At 45.7% G+C, this 19,558-nt stretch overlaps 1 protein-coding gene across 1 annotated transcript in view; it reads right to left on the bottom strand.

The window, feature by feature from the left end:
* The window catches only part of KIRREL2 (kirre like nephrin family adhesion molecule 2), a 41,400-nt gene that overhangs the window by 16,533 nt on the left and 5,309 nt on the right, over positions 1-19,558 (bottom strand). The gene's annotated exons all lie outside the window — the stretch shown is intronic.

The raw sequence follows: 19,558 nt of genomic DNA, 5'->3' as shown, positions 1-19,558 counted from the left end.
GGCAATCAGCTGTATACCATATGGTATATAGATATAGTCCCGGATCGTGTTTTTGGCTTCCAGCCTACAGCTGCCAGACGCCTCGTGCCAGAAATATTCAGTCTCACCTATTTACTCCTTCGTTATATTCTAATATTTATAACCCAATGGAGTGTCGGCGTTTCACTTCACTCACTTATGTAGGTGTCACCACACATCTGCGGTGGGAATACGCGGAGACAACTGCCAGCTGCTGAGGGTTAAAGAGAACCTGTCATGAACCTGCTAGAGGGCTGCGCTGACTTTGGACTTGATAGAACACAGAGGCCCAACACCAGAAGATGAACCGACTCCCCAAATCATCACTGACTGATAGAACACAGAGGACCAACACCAGAAGAGGACCCGACTCCCCAAATCATCACTGACTGATAGAACACAGAGGACCAACACCAGAAGACGACCCGACTCCCCAAATCATCACTGACTGATAGAACACAGAGGACCAACACCAGAAGACGACCCGACTCCCCAAATCATCACTGACTGATAGAACACAGAGGACCAACACCAGAAGACGACCCGACTCCCCAAATCATCACTGACTGATAGAACACAGAGGACCAACACCAGAAGATGACCCGACTCCCAGAATCATCACTGACTGATAGAACACAGAGGCCCAACACCAGAAGACGACCCGACTCCCCAAATCATCACTGACTGATATAACACAGGAGGAACAACACCAGAAGATGAAACGACTCCCCAAATCATCACTGACTGATAGAACACAGAGGCCCAACACCAGAAGATGACCCGACTCCCCAAATCATCACTGACTGATAGAACACAGAGGCCCAACACCAGAAGATGACCCGACTCCCCAAATCATCACTGACTGATAGAACACAGAGGCCCAACACCAGAAGAGGACCCGACTCCCCAAATCATCACTGACTGATAGAACACAGAGGACCAACACCAGAAGACGACCCGACCCCCCAAATCATCACTGACTGATAGAACACAGAGGACCAACACCAGAAGATGACCCGACTCCCCAAATCATCACTGACTGATAGAACACAGAGGACCAACACCAGAAGATGACCCGACTCCCCAAATCATCACTGACTGATAGAACACAGAGGCCCAACACCAGAAGATGACCCGACTCCCCAAATCATCACTGACTGTGGAAACTTCCCACCGGACCTCATGCAACTTGGATTCTGCGCCTCTCCACTCCTCCTCCAGACTCTGAGACCTCGATTTACAAATGAAATGCAAAATATTCCACAGTCAGTGATGGTTTGGGGAGTCGTGTCATCTTCTGGTGTTGGTCCTCTGTGTCCAAATCAAGCGCAGTCCTCTACCGGCAAATTCAAGAGCACTTCATGCCTCTGCTGACCAGCTTAATGGAGATTCTGATTTCATTTTCCAGCAGGACTCGGCACCTTCCACACTGCCAAAAGTACCGATACCTGGTCACATGATCATGGGATCACTGTGCTTGATTGGCCAGCAAACTCACCTGACCTGAAACCCACAAGATGAGAGACACCAGACCCCACAATGCAGAAGAGCTGAAGGGCGCTATCAAAGCATCCTGGGCTTCCACATAGGGTGACCACTTGTCCCGGATTGCCCGGAATGAGAAGCGGTGGGGGGTGTGAATTGAGAAGCGGGGTCCGCGGATTGAGAAGCGGGGGGGTGTGAATTGAGAGACGGGGGGCGTGAATTGAGAAGCGGGGGGGTGTGAATGGAGAAGCGGGGGGGCGTGGATTGAGAAGGGGGGGTGTGAAGCGGGGGCGTGAATTGAGAAGCGGGGGGGGCGTGAATTGAGGAGCGGGGGGGTGAATTGAGAAGTGGGGGGGGGGGGTGCTGCCGCTGCAAATTGTGGTCGGGGGCTTTGGGTGCTAACGCACAAAACACAAAAGGGGGGGGTTGCCCTAGGGACCATAGGAATTATTTCCTATGGGGAAATTCGCTTTGATATACAAGTGCTTTGGATTACAAGCATGCTTCTGGAACAAATTATTTCTGATTCTTGCACCAAAACGCAGTCGTGACCGGTTCTCTTTAAGCCGAACCGCTGTTGACCTTCGGTATAAAAAGAAAACAAAAAAAAAATCCGCAGAGCGGCGGTGAAGTGTTATCACCTCGGTTTCAGCAGGTTTGCTAAAGCAGAAAAAAAGCGGCACAACCAGCGCTTCACGCTCCAGCGCACATTTTCATTCGCACGCCGAGCGCACGCACGCACCTATCTTCAGGAACCGGCGTTCTGTGAAAAAATAAATAAAAAGTTGGGACTTTGAGATCTCCTTAAAATAACTCTTTTTAAAACAAATTGGATCCTGTGGGAAAAGAGAAAAGAGAAGATTCCGGAAACGCCGCGTCTGGGAGAGATTCGCCGGTCCCGCGCACACGCCTGTCTGACTCGGGAGATTGAGTAATTACACGGCAAATAGAGAGACGAGGAGATACGACGCGGCGAGAAAACCTCCGACAATGACAGCCGGATAACAACGCCGGCCCACAGACAGGCGGACGGGAAATATCTGTTTGGAAATCTGGTTTGTCATGTTTTGCCGAGGCTGTCGGGGGAAGTCAAAACGATGGCGGCGTTACATTGCGCAGAGACGGCGATCCGACAGCTGGAGGGAAGATTCCGCCACAGACTTCTTCCCAGGCCACAATTTATATTAGAGGGAAGCCGCAATCATTTCCGAATTTATTTGTTATAGAAACAGACCTGCATAGGATCAGCGTAATGTATTATATATACACCATAAAAATATATATATATACACAGTATAAAATATAAATATATATACTGTATAAAATATAAATAAATATATACAGTATAAAATATAAGTATATATACAATATAAAATATAAATATATATACTGTATAAAATATAAATATATATACTGTATAAAATATAAATGTATATACAGTATAAAATATAAATATATATATTGTATAAAATATAAGTATATTTACAGTATAAAATATAAATTTATATACTGTATAAAATATTAATATATATCCAGTATAAAATATAAGTATATATCCAGTATAAAATATAAATATCTATACAGTATAAAATATAAATATATATACTGTATAAAATATAAGGGGCAGATCCACAGAGATCTGCACACGCGCAGCGTATCAGAGATACGCTACGCCGCCCTACCTTACCTGGCGTAATTTCGAATCCTTAAAGATTTGGCGCCGTAAGTTACGGCGGCGTAGTGTATCTCTGGCGGCGGAATTCAAATCGGCGATTAGGGGGCGTGTTTCATTTAAATGAAGCGCGTCCCCGCGCTGAATGAACTGCGCATGCGCCGTCCCAAAATTTCGACGCGGGAACGACGGCCATACTTAACATGGCAAGTCTAACTATACGCCGCAAAACACCAGCTTTAACTATACGCCGGGAAAAAGCCTACTAGAGACGACGTAAGAGAATGCGACGGCCGCGCGTACGTTCGTGGATCGTTGTAAATAGCTAATTTGCGTACCCGACGCGGAAAACGACGTGAACGCCACCCACCGGACGCCGAAGTATTGCATCTTAGATCTGAAGGCGTACGCCTGTCGGGTCTAACCCAGATGCCGTCGTATCTTGGTTTGAGATATTTTCTCCGTATTTCAGAAAACTGTACTACATTTTTGGCCAATAGATGGAGCTAACGATCATAGGGTTGACTCTATTACAGAAATTATGGCATAAATTTGTGCAGCATGCAAATTATACCACATTTTGGCCCACTAGGTGGAGCTAACGAACCTAAGGATTACTCTGTCTCAATTGGAGAAATTACAGCCAACAATTGTGCCATCTAGTGGCAAAAATGCTGTATATTCTCTCATTGGGCTACTTCAGAAAACAATACCACATTCTGGCCACTAGATGGAACTAAGGGAATTACTCTATTAGAGCAATTATAGCCAGAACTTGTGCAGCATGAAAGCGATACGTCATTTTGCCCACTAGATGGAGCCAACGAACCTAGTGATTACTCTATTAGAGAAATTACAGGCAAAATCCATGCAGCACGTAGGAATGTGTGCAATATTTGGCCAACTAATCTTTTATAAATACTAGGCCCCAAAGCTTCCAGTAAGAATATATACGGCTCTTGTACAGGGGTGTATTTAGGTTTTGTGCCGCCCTAGGCCTGGTGAAACTCGCGCACCTCCTACTTTATATATGACGCACCCCTTCCTTTTTAAGACCCGCTCTGTCATTTTCATGGGATGAAGACAGGGTGGGATGAGGACATGGGGACAGGGTGGGATGAGGACAGGGGGGCAGGGTGGGATGAGGACACGGGGGCAGGGTGGGATGAGCAGGCCCGGATTTACTCCCTTTACCGCCCCAAGGCCGGATCCTTCAATGCCGCCCCCGCCGCACACTATCCGCCGGACACTGGGAAGCGGGGAAGGGGGGGTGCTGCTGCCGAATATGACATTGAGAGGTGGGGGTGCTGCTGCCGAAAATTACATTGAGAACCATCTCCCTCTGTTTTCTCTCCTCTCACCATCTGTGACATGACAGGGGGGAACTCCCGAAATGAAAGTGAAAGTGTCCTCTCCTCTCAGCTGCAGTGCCGCCCCTGCACCCACTGCCGCCCCGAGGCCTGGCCTTGTTGGCCTTGTCTGGAATCCGGCCCTGGGGATGAGGACAGGGGGACAGGGTGGGACGAGGACAGGGGGGCAGGGTGGGATGGGGACAGGGTGGGATGAGGACAGGGGGGCAGGGTGGGATGAGGACAGGGTGGGATGAGGACAGGGGGGCAGGGTGGGATGAGCACAGGGGGGCAGGGGGGGATGGGATTTCGCCGCCCCCCGCAAAGTGCCGCCCTAGGCCTGGGCCTTGTCGGCCTAGGCCATAATACATCACTGCTCTTGTATTTAGACAATGTTTGCTTATCCCGGAGTTGAGATTTAAAGCATTTTCTGCATCTTTTAAAATGTTTTTAGTCTCCGTCAAAGTGTAATTCTACTCAATTATCTGGAATTGTGGTGATGCACAGCTCATTACCTTCCATGAAGGAGCAGAGGGCTGTGTGAAGTCTGGAGCCCCCATCTTAGATCAGCTGGTGCTGAGATAGGGGTGAGCGGGTATTGATGGCGCCCCGGCCTATGTCTATGAGTGACGGCTCATCCTCCAGCATCCGGCCCCGGCACGGCTGAGTGTTACCGCTTTATGACGGATTTTCTGCTCGGATGACAGAAAGTTTCCGTCGCGCTGACACGGCAACCAAAAGCTACCGATTTTTGCTGCTTCAAAACTCTCATTCTTCCTCGTTAATCATATGCTGTCTGATCATTGCAAGGAACGCAGGAGATTTTTTTTGCATCTTCCATCAAAAAAAAAGAATCTATATTATTTAAAGGGACAGTCAGTACAGAGCACTTTATTTTTGGCGTCAGACTAATGGAAGATGATTGCTGGTTGGCTGCTTCCACGTGCCTCCCAACTTCATAAGATGGGCATTACAGTACAACTTTACCCGGACATGGACCACTCCTGACTGCCGCCTGTCCTGGTCATTGACCACTCTTGCCTGGTGTCTGACACAAATTTTGCCTTGACGTGGACCTCTCTTGTCTGCCTTCTGTCCCAACCTCTGCCTGGACACGGACCACTCTTGGCTGCTGCCTGCCTCAACCACTGCCTGGACATGGACCACTCTTGACTGCCGCCTGTCTTGGCCTTTGGCTGGATATGGACCTCTCTTGTCTGCCTTTTTTCCCAACCTCTGCCTGGACACGGACCACTCTTGGCTGCTGCCTGCCTCAACCACTGCCTGGACATGGACCGCTCTTGACTGCCGCCTGTCTTGGCCTTTAGCTGGATATGGACCTCTCTTGTCTGCCTTTTTTCCCAGCCTCTGCCTGAACACGGACCACTCTTGGCTGTTGCCTGCCTCAACCTCTGCCTGGACACGGACCACTCTTGGCTGCTGCCTGCCTCAACCACTGCCTGGACATGGACCACTCTTGACTGCCGCCTGTCTTGGCATTTGCCTGGATATGGACCTCTCTTGTCTGCCTTCTGTCCCAACCTCTGCCTGGACACGGACCACTCTTGGCTGCTGCTTGCCTCAACCACTGCCTGGACATGGACCACTCTTGACTGCCGTCTGTCTTGGCCTTTGCCTGGATATGGACCTCTCTTGTCTGCCACCTGTCCCAACCTCTGCCTGATCATTGAGCACTCTTGCCTGCCTCAACCTCTGTCTGGGTACAGACCACTCTTGTCTGCCACCTGCTTTAACTACTGCCTGGATATGGATCCCTCTTCCATACTGCCTTCCTCAACCTCCACTTGGACACGGACCACTCTTGCCTGTTGCCTGCCTCAACCTTTGCCTTGATATGGATCCCTCTTGCCTGCTGTCTGTCTCAACCACTGCCAGTACATGGACCACTCTTGACCTTTGCCTGGATATGGACCTCTCTTGTCTGCCACCTGTCCCAACCTCTGCCTGGTCATTGGCCACTTTTGACTGCCTCGACCTCTGTCTGGGTACAGACCACTCTTGCATGGTGCCTGCCACAACTTTTGCCTTGACATTGACTTCTCTTGTCTGCCATCTGTCACAACCTCTAAAAATCGTTGATCGACGCCATTACTAATAAAAAAAAAATATTAATAACATTTCCATAAAACTATCCCCTATTTTGTAGACGATATAACTTTTGCGCAAACCAATCAATAAACGCTTATTGCGATTTTTTTTACCAAAAATATGTAGAAGAATACGTATCGGCCTAAACTGAGCAAACATTTTTTTCTTATATATATTTTTTGGGGAAAAAAAAAAAAAAAACGCAGAGATGATCAAGTACCACCAAAAGGAAGCTCTATTTGTAGGAAAAAAAGGACGCCAATTTTGTTTGGGAGCCACGTCGCACTACCGCGCAATTGTCAGTTAAAGCGACGCAGTGCAGAATCGCAAAAAAAGTGCTCTGGTCTTTGGGCAGCCAAATGGTCTCTGGGGCTGAAGGGGGGAAAAGGGGGGAAAATAAGAAAATTTTTACAGATCCTGATGTTTTATACGACTTTTCTTACATCCAAACAAAAATATGCGACTGCTGGTTTGGAGAAGCAGAAAACTTTTTTTTTTCTTGGCCGAGATCTTTAAAGAGTGAAAGGAAGGACGTCAACGTCTGCCTGAACTGCTTGTCCCCATATGATTAATGTCTCCCCCCCTAAGAAAACAGACAATCGCAGTCATCCATCCATTGAAAGGGTCCCCCTTTGTGCGGACTTGTCCCTTTGTGCCAGTTTGTCTCTCTGTTCCTGGGCTGTCTCCTAAGCCCCCTTCCTGTCCCCTGAGTAGCCTTAACAGATTTTTAAAAGCTGTTTTTGCAGAGTTAATCTACTTTACCCCTTTTCATGCTTTCTTTGCCTTTGTGTCAACTGACAGCGTGAAACTTGGTGGGGGCGAATGAGCGCCGAGGGAAGGAGGGAGGCCGTGCAGGCCCCTAATCTCTTAGCATGCAGAAGAAAAGCCCCCATGGGGTGAGAAAAGAGGCCCTTAACCCCAGATCTGCTGGAGATAAGGGCCTGGATTCTTCTCAGAACACTGGACAATATGGAAAATGTTGGGAGATGCTGCACAATAAGATTGTCAGATATGTGAGAAGCAAGCAAGATGTTGCCCGCTCTTGGGCAAGTCATCAGAGTGTTGGGTAACCCACCAACATGTTCAGCTAGATTAGGTCTACTTATGCCATGAGGAACACTTTTGACAGCCTTAGGTTCTCATTATCATGCAGTTTTCTTAATATTGAAAGAAGCCTCAATGGGGTAGTAAAAGAGGCCTTTGAGGATTTAGGATGGCCTTTGAGGATTTTATCTGTTGATTCTGTAGGAAAACAGGCCCTTAACTCCAGATCTGCTGGAGATAAAGAATGCAGATTTTTCCCAGAACACTGGAAAATTTTGGAAAATGTTGGAAGATACTGTACAGTAAAATAGTCAGATATGTGAGAGGCCAGGAGATATTTTCCCACTGTTGGGCAAGTAATCGAATGCTTAGCAAGATTAGGTCTACTTGTTCCATAGGGAAATTTTGACTACCTTAGGTGATCATTATCACACAATTTTCTAATTTTTAAAAAAAAGCCTCCATGGGGTAGGAAAAAGGTCAATTAACCCCAGATACACTGGAAAATTTTGGAAAAAGTTGGAAGATACTGGGCAGATAAAGGACATTTTGACTACCTTAGGTAATCATTATCACACAATTTTCAATTTTTTAAAAAAAAAGCCTCTATGGGGTAGGAAAAAAGTAAATTAACCCCAGATCTGTTGGAGATACACTGGAAAATTTGGGAAAAAGTTGGAAGATACTGGGCAATAAAATAGTCAGATATGTGAGAAGCCAGGAGACATTTGACCACTGTTGGGCAAGTATTCAGAATGCTGGGTACCCACCACCATGCTCAGCAAGATTATGTCTACTTGTGCCACGAAGAGCACTTGTGACTGCCTTGGGTGCTCGTTATCATGCAGTTTTTGTATTATGGAAAAGAGCCTCCATGGGGTGGGAACTAAGGCCTTTAACCCCTGATCTCGGAGGATAAGAATCTGGATTTTTTTTAGAACACTGAACAATTTTGTAAAATTTTGGAAGATCCTGCACAATAAGATAGACAGATATGTGAGAATCCAGGAGATATTTGCCCACTGTTAGGCAAGTAATCAGCAGCGTGTTTTGGGTACCACCACTATGTGGCGGAGGATAGAATCTCGGAGAATAAGATTCTGGATTCTTCTCAGAACACTGAACAATTTTGTAAAATTTTGGAAGATCTTGCACAATAAGATAGAAAGATATGTGAGAATCCAGGAGATTTTTGCCCACTGTTAGGTAAGTAATCAGCGTGTTTTGGGTACCACCACTATGTGGCGGAGGATAGAATCTCGGAGGATAAGATTCTGGATTCTTCTCAGAACACTAAACAATTTTGTAAAATTTTGGAAGATCTTGCACAATAGGATAGACAGATATGTGAGAATCCAGGAGATATAGGAGATTTGCCCACTGTTAGGCAAGTAATCAGCATGTTTTGGGTACCCACCACTATGCTCAGAAAGATTAGGTCTACTTGTGCCATAAAAAACACTTTTAACTGACTTGGGTGCTCATTATCATGCAATTTCCATATTTTTTAAGAAAGCCTCCACGGGGTAGGGAAATAGACCCCTGATCCCAGATCTACTGCAGATATAGAGTGTGGATTCTTCTCAGAACACTGGACAATTTTGTAAAATGTTGGAAGATATTGCACAATAAGATTGTAGAGTATGTGAGAAGTCAGGGGATATTTGCCCACTGTTGGGCAAGTAATCAGAATGTTGGGTACCAACCACTATTCTCAGCAAGATTAGGTCCCCTTGTGCCATGAAAAGCACCTTTGACTGCTTTAGGGGCAAATATCTCCTTGTTTCTCACACATATTTCCAACGTATTTGGTGGTATCTTCCAACATTTTGCTAAATTGTCCATTGTCAATCTGATTTTCCATCAAAGAAAGAACTGAATAGTCCACTAATTTTAATTGACAGCTGTTTACGAGTCAAAGTGCTGGGTATCCATCATGATCCTCAGCCAGATAAGGTCTCCTTGTGTGATAATAAGCACCTTTGACCGACCTCATTATCCTTCTCTATGATCAAATGGCCCTGCTATCACAAGCCATACATTGCTAGCTATTATCCGTCTATTTAAAGCCAACCCTAAGTCCACAGATGTAGGTCATGAGCCGGGCACACATGGAAACCTGATCTTTCAATCCCAAGTTCAATTTGATTTTTACTTCGAAAACAGAATTGAGCAAATAACTTATTATTTTGGATCGAACGCTGGGCACCAATCAAAGTTTTGGGTGCCAGCTACCTACTAAAACACACTGGTAACTAATGCCCTGTACACACGGTTGGAAATTCCGACAAGAAAAGTCTGATGTGAACTTTTGGTCGGAAATTCCGACCGTGTGTAGGCTCCATCGGACTTTTGCTGTCGGAATTTCCGCCAACAAAAGATTGAGAGCAAGTCTCAAAACAATCCAATCGCAAATTCCCATCGTCTGTAGCAATTGCGACGCGCAAAATTTCCGACGTATGCTCGGAAACAATTTGACGCATGCTCGTAAGCATTGAACTTCATTTGCTCGGCTCGTCGTAGTGTTGTACATTACTGTGTTCTTGACGGTCGAAAGTTCAGAGAACTCTTGTGTGACCGTGTGTATGCAAGGCAAGCTTGAGCGGAATTCCGTCGGAAAAACCATCCAAGGATTTTTCCGACTGAAAATCCGATGGCGTGTACGCGGCATAACGCTTTTCAGCGGTAAACACAAGCCGTCGTATCTTTTGTCGTTTACGTTGTACGTGAATATGACTAGGCGTAGGTTACGTTCACGCCGTAGGCAGTGATTCGACGTATCTTAGGCAGTTGTTTCGACGTGATTCTGACCATGCGCACTGGGATGACGACACGGGACGGCGCATGCGCCGTTCATTTTAAGTACTTCTATGGCGCTTGGCCCATCATTTGCATGGGGTCACGCCTCATTAGCATGGCTCACGCCCACTTCCACCTACACTGGCTAACGCCGAGGAAACCCAGAGTATCTTTAAGGCCCCGTACACACGAGAGGATCCATCCGCTGAAAAATCTCAGCGGATCGGTTTCAGTGGATAGATCCCCTGGTGTGTACGTTCCAGCGGATATTTATCCGCGGATATTTCCGATTTCCAGCAGATAAAAATTTGTTAGCATGCTAACAAATCTATCCGCTGGAATCGGCTCCAGCGGATCGATCCGGTGGTCTGTACACTCACCGGATCGATCCGTCCGAACCCGTCCCTCGTATGCGTCGTAATGATTCGACGCATGCGTGGATTTCCTTATATGACAGCGTCGCACACGTCGCCGCGTCATCATCGCGGCAACGGCGCGACACGTCACCGCGGTTGAATTCCGCGCAGATTTGGATCCGATGGTGAGTACATGCCAACGGATCCAAATCCGCCAGAGGATTTATCCGCGGATACGATCATTCCTATCGTGTGTACCAGGCCTCAGAGCGAGTGGGAGCGAGTGCTTTGTGAATCCAGTGCCTGCCTCTGTGCGCTGCGCCGGCGTAGTGTAAAAGAGATACGCTACGGCGGCATAAATATGCGCCGATGTATGTGAATCCGGGCCATCAAGTGGATATAAAAAGTTTACACACCCCTGTTGAAATGTCATTTTATCCATTTTCTTGATTTACTTTATAAATATATATATAAATATATATACAAATATATATAAAGACATATAAATATATATACAAATATATATAAAAACGTATAAATATATATACAAATATATATAAAAACATATAAATATATATAAAAACATATAAATATATATACAAATATATATAAAAACATATAAATATATATACAAATATATATAAAAACATATAAATATATATACAAATATATATAAAAACATATAAATATAGAAATATGTATATATTTACACATTATATGTATTTAAAAATTATGTAATAATAATAATACCGGTATTAGTAAAAATAATAAAATTTTATAATAAAAAAAATAAAAAATGGCGCCCGCACTACTTGGCACATTTGCTCAGGAGGGGTGATGGGTCCCTGGAATTCCATATTTTAATATGAACCATTGCCATCGCTTCTGCGCCTTCGAATGAAAGCAGCGATCTCCCTCTGCTCATTAGAGAGACCACTGCAGAGATATCAAGCTGTTCAGCGCCAAAAGAAAGTATTGTATTGAATTGCAAGCTCTTTGGTATTTCACTGCCCCCCCCCCCCTCCCCTCCCCTCCACACACAAATAGACAAACACACACCAGCTAGCAGCCTGTGGGGGGTTGAACTGTGTTAAGTGGAAGTTAATGCACCATATGGTGTGTTTAAGAGACAGTTTGTCTTGTGTTGCCTCTGATAAGTTTACTGGAGCGTGAGAGATCCCATTCACAGATATGGCGCTGGGGTCACAGGCCTTGCAGAGGGAGGGTCCCGACAAATAAAATGGGGCATTCAGTGTGAGAATGGAGCCAGGCCGTTGTATGGGGGCCGTGTACCCCCCCCATGTAATACACGACTTGCCACCAAAATCACATTAACTCCCTAACGAGACACCTTTTCTCCTCGTGTGTGTACATCGCTATGGTATAGGTTGGAGCTGACCCAACGCATCCGGGGACAGTTTTACGTCTTAAAAAAATATGCCAGATTTGGGGAAAAAAAATGCTCTGTCCCTGTCTCCCAACTGAGTTCCTGCCTTGTCACCTTGTGGTCCTGCCAATAAGGTCCTTACTCAGACACTTCCTGTTATAGGGTGACAACGCTCTGACCCTGTCTCCCAATGGTGCTCCTGCGTTGTCACCGTCCATGAAAACCCTTGCTCCTGCACTTTTTGTTATAGAGTGAGAACGCTCTGTCCCCGTCTCCCAATTGTGCTCCTGCGTTTTCAACTGGTGATCCTGCTTGGAGGTTCTTGCATAGGCCCTTCCAGTTAAAGGGTGACAACGCTCTGTCCCTGTCTTACAATTGAGTTCCTGCATTGTCACCTTGTGGTCACCTTCCATGAAGGTCCTTGCTCAGGCACTTCCTGTTATAGGGTGACAACGCTCTGTCTCTTTCTCCCAATGGTACTCCTGCGTTGTCAGCATCCATGAAGGTCCTTGCTCCGGCACTTCCTGTTAAATGGTTACAACATTCTGTCCCTGTTTCCCAATGGTGCTCCTGCGTTTTCAACTGGTGATCCAGCCTATAGTTTCTTGCTCAGGTCCTTAAGTCCTTCCTGTTAAAGGGTGACAACGCTCTGTCCCTGTCTCCCAATTGAGTTCCTGCATTGTAACCTCGTGGTCCTGCCAATTAGGTCCTTGCTCAGACACTTCATGTTATAGGGTGACAACGCTCTGACCCTGTCTCCCAATGGTGCTCCTGCGTTGTCACCTTCCAGGAAGGTCCTTGCTCAGACACTTCCTGTTATAGGGTGACAACGCTTTGACCCTGTTTCCCAATGGTGCTCCTGCGTTTTCAACTGGTGATCCTGCCTATAGTTTCTTGCTCGGGTCCTTAAGTCCTTCCTATTAGAGGGTGATAACGCTCTGTCCCTGTCTCCCAATTGAGTTCCTGCATTGTAACCTTGTGGTCCTGCCAATTAAGTCCTTGCTCCGGCACTTCCTGTTATAGGGTGACAACGCTCTGACCCAGTCTCCCAATGGTGCTCCTGCGTGGTCACCTTCCATGAAGGTCCTTGCTCTGGCACTTCCTGTTATAAGGTGACAAAGCTCTGACCCTCTCTCCCAGTTGTCCTTCTGCATTCTCGCCCTTTGATCCTGCCATGCAGATCCTTATTCAGACCCTTCTGGTTATAGGGTGACCACGCTCTGTCCCTGTCTGCCAGTTGTGCTGCTGCATTGTCACCCTGTGGTCCTGCCATGAAGATCCATGGTCAGGCCCTTCCTGTTATAAGGTGACAATGCTCTGTCTCACACTTGTGGTCCTGCTCTGTCACCCGTTGCCATGGTTGACACCGTCAGGAAACCTGTCCTAAGAAATGCCATGTAAGGATGCAACGAAAGATGAAAACAGGTGAAAAAAAAAAAAGTATGTTATTAAAAGAAAAAATGGAAATTTTTATATAAATTTCCCTGGGATTAATAAGGTCTTCTGAATCTGAATGAGGAACAGAGCACAGAGCAGATGCAGAGCAGGTGCACAGAGCAATTTAGTTGCATGTCATCCTATTAGGGTTTCTGCTTCTAATATAAGTGGCTTTCAGATTTACCTATTTGTATCTAGAATATTTTCTGTACGTGTGCTTAAAATTTATTTTATAGCTCAGCATAATACATTGTCTCCATTTTTTTTTTTGTATATACCGTATTGATAAAGTGGTGAGTAAGTGCAGGAGATCCATCACATTAAACCTTGGTCCCGGGGGAGCCCGGTGAAGTGACCCCGCCACGCTGGTACATACTTTTACTTGCCGCTTGGTCACGAGCCAATAAACTTGTCTGTCTGGTGCTGCCAAGTTGTTGTCGAAGCAAGACGACCCTTCGCATAATTCATAGTGATCGGCTTTCCTTCAGAAAATCGGATGCGGAGGGAGGCTGCAAGGCCTTCCGTAGAGGAAACTCATTGTAGGGCTAATTTAGTCAGAAACCCAAATAACCTCCCGATAGGGTTTGCTGAGTGCGGAAAGAAAGGGAAGTGCATGGGGGGGAATCCTGTACAAACAAGAGGAAATAATAGCTGATCGGAATGTCGATCCTCCAACCCCAGAATGATTAAAGCCCTTTTGGCTGTTGTGTTTTTTTTCCAAATGATTTTTTTTCTGTAGATACTTGTGCTGTTGTTGTGTGCTATGAAAACGTCAACCTTTTATGTACCATGCATTGATTGTCCCCTTAAAACCATGACCAGTCCAGCCAATGGTGAGGCTTATGACTACAAAGAGTCCATTTGGGATCCCAACAAATCCTCTCCCAATGTCTACCTGGGGTTCCAATACGTCTCATCTCCATATCTATGATGTGTACCACAATATCCTCTCCCGATGTCTACCTGGGGTTCCAATACGCCTCATCTCCATATCTATGATGTGTACCCCCATATCCTCTCCCAATGTCTACCTGGGGTTCCAATACGTCTCATCTCCATATCTATGATGTGTACCCCCATATCCTCTCCCAATGTCTACCTGGGGTTCCAATACGTCTCATCTCCATATCTATGATGTGTACCACAATATCCTCTCCCGATGTCTACCTGGGGTTCCAATATGTCTCATCTCCATATCTATCAACTATCCACTAGTCTTTGTGAGGTTCTTATATATCTTCTCGTTATGTCTACATGGGGTTCCCATATATCTTCTCCTTATGTCCAAATGGGGTTCCAATATATCTTCTGCCCAAGTCTTTGTGGGGTTCCCATATATTGTCTCCCTTTGTCTATATGGGGTTCCAATATATCTACTCCCCAAGTCTTTGTGGGGTTTCCATATATCTTCTCCTTATGTCTACATGGGGTTCCAATATATCTTCTCCCCAAGTCTTTGTGGGGATCCTATATATCGTCTCCCTTTGTCTATATGGGGTTCCAATATATCTACTTCACAAGTCTTTGTGGGGTTCCCATATATCTTCTCCTTATGTCTACATGGGGTTCCAATATATCTTCTCCCCAAGTCTTTGTGGGGTTCCCATATATCTTCTCCTTATGTCCACATGGGGTTCCAATATATCTTCTCCCCAAATCTTTGTGAGGTTCTTGTATATCTTCTCCTTATGCCTACATGGGATTCCAATACGTCTTCTCTGCAAGTCAATATGTGGTTCCTATAGGTCTATTCCCCAAGTCTTTGTGGGGTTCCAATATATCTTCTCCTTATGTCCACATGGGGTTCCAATATATTTACACCCCAAGTCTTTGTGGGGTTCTTATATATCTTCTCCCTATGTCTACATGGGGTTCCCATATATCTTCTCCCCAGGTCTTTGTGGTGTTCCCATATATCTTCTCCTTACGACCACATGGGGTTCCAATATATCTACTTCCCAAGTCTTTGTGGGGTATTTATATATCTTATCCTTATGTCTACATGGGGTTCCAATATATCTTCTCCCCAGGTCTAGGTGGGGTACCCATATAATTGCTCCCCAGGTCTACATGGAGTTCCAATTAATAATGCCCTCATATCTACATGGAGTTCCAATATATAATGCCCTCATGTCTACATGGAGTTCCAATATATCTTCTTCCCAGGTCTAGGTGGGGTTCCCATATAATTGCTCCCCAGGTCTACATGGAGTTCCAATATATAATGCCCTCATGTCTACATGGAACAGCACTCTACATTCCACTCATGTCTTTGTAAGATTCCAGTATTCCATGATATCTTCTTCCCTCTATTACTTCTCCTTCCCATGTCTATGTGGGATTTCAACCCAAACCCCATACACGTACTGGTAAGTTGGCCATCTTTCTGACCATACGAGCCTCGGTGTGTTAATGGATGGCCATGTTAAGGTCTTTTGATGGTAAGCTCCTATAGCCCAGAGGCGGACATGTGTGCTATAGAAGCCCTACAGAATATAAATAGATGAAATACGTATATGGGGTATAACTTCTAATCAGAGTAACGAGCAGATTGAATTCAATGTGAAAATATAATATTCGTCAGTCAGCAAGTGGCCGCTGCGTCCACTTTATGTTGTATTTATGGAAACCTCTCTCCATCGACTCGGCCCCAGTAATTGCACAGTGATTACAATAATCAATGTCTTATTATCCCAGCGATTTCTATCTATGTTTCAGTTTATCTTAATTACAGTATAACTAATGATCTGCTTCATCAGCACATGATTCACTCTAAATGGATAAAGCGAAGCAATGTATGACCTATAGGATGCCAGCGCTGTGCAGCCTTCATAATATTGTACGTATTATCGACATACTTCTGTGCACGCCAGTATTTTCCTGGAGTAGATAATCAACTGCTCTGTTTACTCTCAAGCAAAAACCACACCGAGCAATTAATACCCAACCCAGGATCAGATACCCCCCCCCCCTACCGAACGAATATATATCCCTAGCTCCTGCATTGCATATGTGATTACTCTTGTATATGCAATATATATGGTAGATGAGCTTTATTCCTTGGTTAAGACCACCTCAGTGGTGACACGTAAAAATGAGAGCATGGTCATGTACGCTGGCAAGCTAAGACTACACATCCCATAATACCTCACGTTCATTTTCTGCAATGCTCATGCGTGTCTTTGTCATTCAACTACGCCATAGGTGGCACGGTTATCGTAGTGTACTACTGCAGGAGCACGTTCAGGGTGGTGGCTATGCTAGCAAAGCCGGGACAGGGGGGCAGGAGAGGAGGCTTCCCTGGGCACTGTGGTATCATGTGAGGTGGGGGGCACCACAGGAAGCTTGAGTGTTAAGACCACCTCAATGGAGACACGTAAAAATGAGAGCATGGTCATGTACGCTGGCAAGCTAAGACTACACGTCCCATAATACCTTGCGTTCATGTTCTGCAATGCTCATGCGTGTCTTTGTCATTCAACTACGCCATAGGTGGCACGGTTATCGTAGTGTACTACTGCAGGAGCACGTTCAGGGTGGTGGCTATTAGGGTGACCACGTGTCCCGGACTGCCCGTCACCAAATTAAGGAGACAGTTGTAGACCACATGACCTGGTTGGGGTCTTCACCAGTAAGAACCCCGAACTCCATGTTGAAAAGCCTACTAAAGAGATGGACCAACTTGAAAAAAAAAAAGGTGAATGCCGAAACCACTTTTTGAACCCCTCAGCCTTGAAATTAAAGAGACAGTCGTACACCACATGACCCGGTTGGGGTCTTCACCAGTAAGAACCCCGAACTCCATGTTGAAAAGCCTACTAAAGAGATGGACCAACTTGAAAAAAAAAAAGTGAATGCCGAAACCACTTTTTGAACCCCTCAGCCTTGAAATTAAAGAGACAGTCGTACACCACATGACCCGGTTGGGGTCTTCACCAGTAAGAACCCCGAACTCCATGTTGAAAAGCCTACTAAAGAGATGGACCAACTTGAAAAAAAAAAGGTGAATGCCGAAACCACTTTTTGAACCCCTCAGCCTTGAAATTAAAGAGACAGTCGTAGACCACATGACCCGGTTGGGGTCTTCACCAGTAAGAACCCTGAACTCCATGTTGATAAGCATTCTAGAGAGATGGTCCAACTTGAAAAAAAAAAAAAGGTGGATGCCAAAAAACAGTTTTTTGACCCGGTTGGGGTCTTCACCAGTAAGAACCCCAAATTCCATGTCGATAAGTCTGCTAGAAAGATGGACCAACCGAAACCCCTTTAGAACCCCTCAGGCTTGAATTTAAGGAGACAATCGTAGACCTCATGACCCGGTTGGGGTCTTCACCAGTACGAATCCCCGAACTCCATGTTGACAAGCCTGCTAGAGAGATGGACTAACGTGAAAGAAAAAAAAAGTTGAATGCCAAAAAAACGTTTTTTGATCTGGTTGGGGTCTTCAACAGTAAGAACCCACAAACTCCATGTTGGCAAGCCTACTAAAGAGATGGACCAACGTGAAAAAAAAAGTTGGACGCCAAAACCCCTTTTTGAACTATTTCGTCACCAAATTAAGGAGACAATTGTAAACCACATGGCCTGGTTGGGGTCTTCACCAGTAAGAATCCTTAATTTCATGTTGAAAAGCCTGTTAGAGAGCTGGACCAACTTGAAAAAAAAGTTGAATGCCGAAACCACTTTTTGAACCTCTTGGCCTTGAAATTAAAGAGACAATCATAGACCACATGACCCGGTTGGGGTCTTCACCAGTAAGAACCCCAAAACTCCATGTTGACAAGCCTACTAAAGAGATGGACCAACTTGAAAAAAAAAGTTGAACACCGAAAACCCCTTTTTGAACTGTTCCATGACCAAATTAAGGAGACAATTGTAAACCACATGATCTGGTAGAGGTCTTCACCGGTAAGAACCCCGAACTCCATGTTGACAAGAGATAGACCTGCTAGAGGGAGGCCGAGGACCTGAAAGAAAAAAGTTGAACGCCCGAAACCCCTTTTCGAACCCCTCAGGCTTGAATTTAAAGAGACAACCGTAGACCGCATGACCCGGTTGCGGTCTTCACCTGTAAGAACCCCAAATTCCATGTTGATAAGCCTGCTAGAGAGATGGACCAATGTGAAAGAAAAAAGTTGAACACCAAAACCCCTTTTTGATCCACTCAGGCTTGAAATGAAGGAGACCTCATGACCTGGTAGAGGTCTTCACCAGTAAGAACCCCGAACTCCATGTTGACAAGAGATAGACCTGCTAGAGGGAGGCCGAGGACCTGAAAGAAAAAAGTTGAACGCCCGAAACCCCTTTTCGAACCCCTCAGGCTTGAATTTAAAGAGACAACCGTAGACCTCATGACCCGTTTGGGGTCTTCACCAGTAAGAACTCCGAATGCCGAAACCCCTTTTTGAACCCCTTGGCCTTAAAATTAAAGAGACAACCGTAGACCTCATGACCCGGTTGGGGTCTTCACCGGTAAGAACCCTGAACTCCGAATGCCGAAACCCCTTTTTGAACCCCTTGGCCTTGAATTTAAAGAGACAGCCGTAGACCTCATGACCCATTTGGGGTCTTCACCAGTAAGAACCCCGAACTCCGAAACCCCTTTTTGAACCCCTCAGGCTTGAATTTAAAGAGACAATCGTAGACCTCATGACCCGGTTGGGGTCTTCACCGGTACGAACCCCCGAACTCCGAATGCCGAAACCCCTTTTCGAACCCCTCAGGCTTGAATTTAAAGAGACAACTGTAGACCTCATGACCCGGTTGGGGTCTTCACCGGTAAGAACTCCGAATGCCATGACCCGGTTGGGGTCTTCACCGGTAAGAACTCCGAATGCCGAAACCCCTTTTTGAACCCCTTGGCCTTGAAATTAAAGAGTCAACCATGTTGACAAGCCTGCTA

The sequence above is a fragment of the Rana temporaria genome, chromosome 10 (assembly GCF_905171775.1).
Source record: "Rana temporaria chromosome 10, aRanTem1.1, whole genome shotgun sequence".
NCBI lineage: Eukaryota > Metazoa > Chordata > Amphibia > Anura > Ranidae > Rana > Rana temporaria.
The sequence above is the reverse complement of the archived record's forward strand: the minus strand, read 5'-3'. Positions and strand labels throughout refer to the sequence as shown.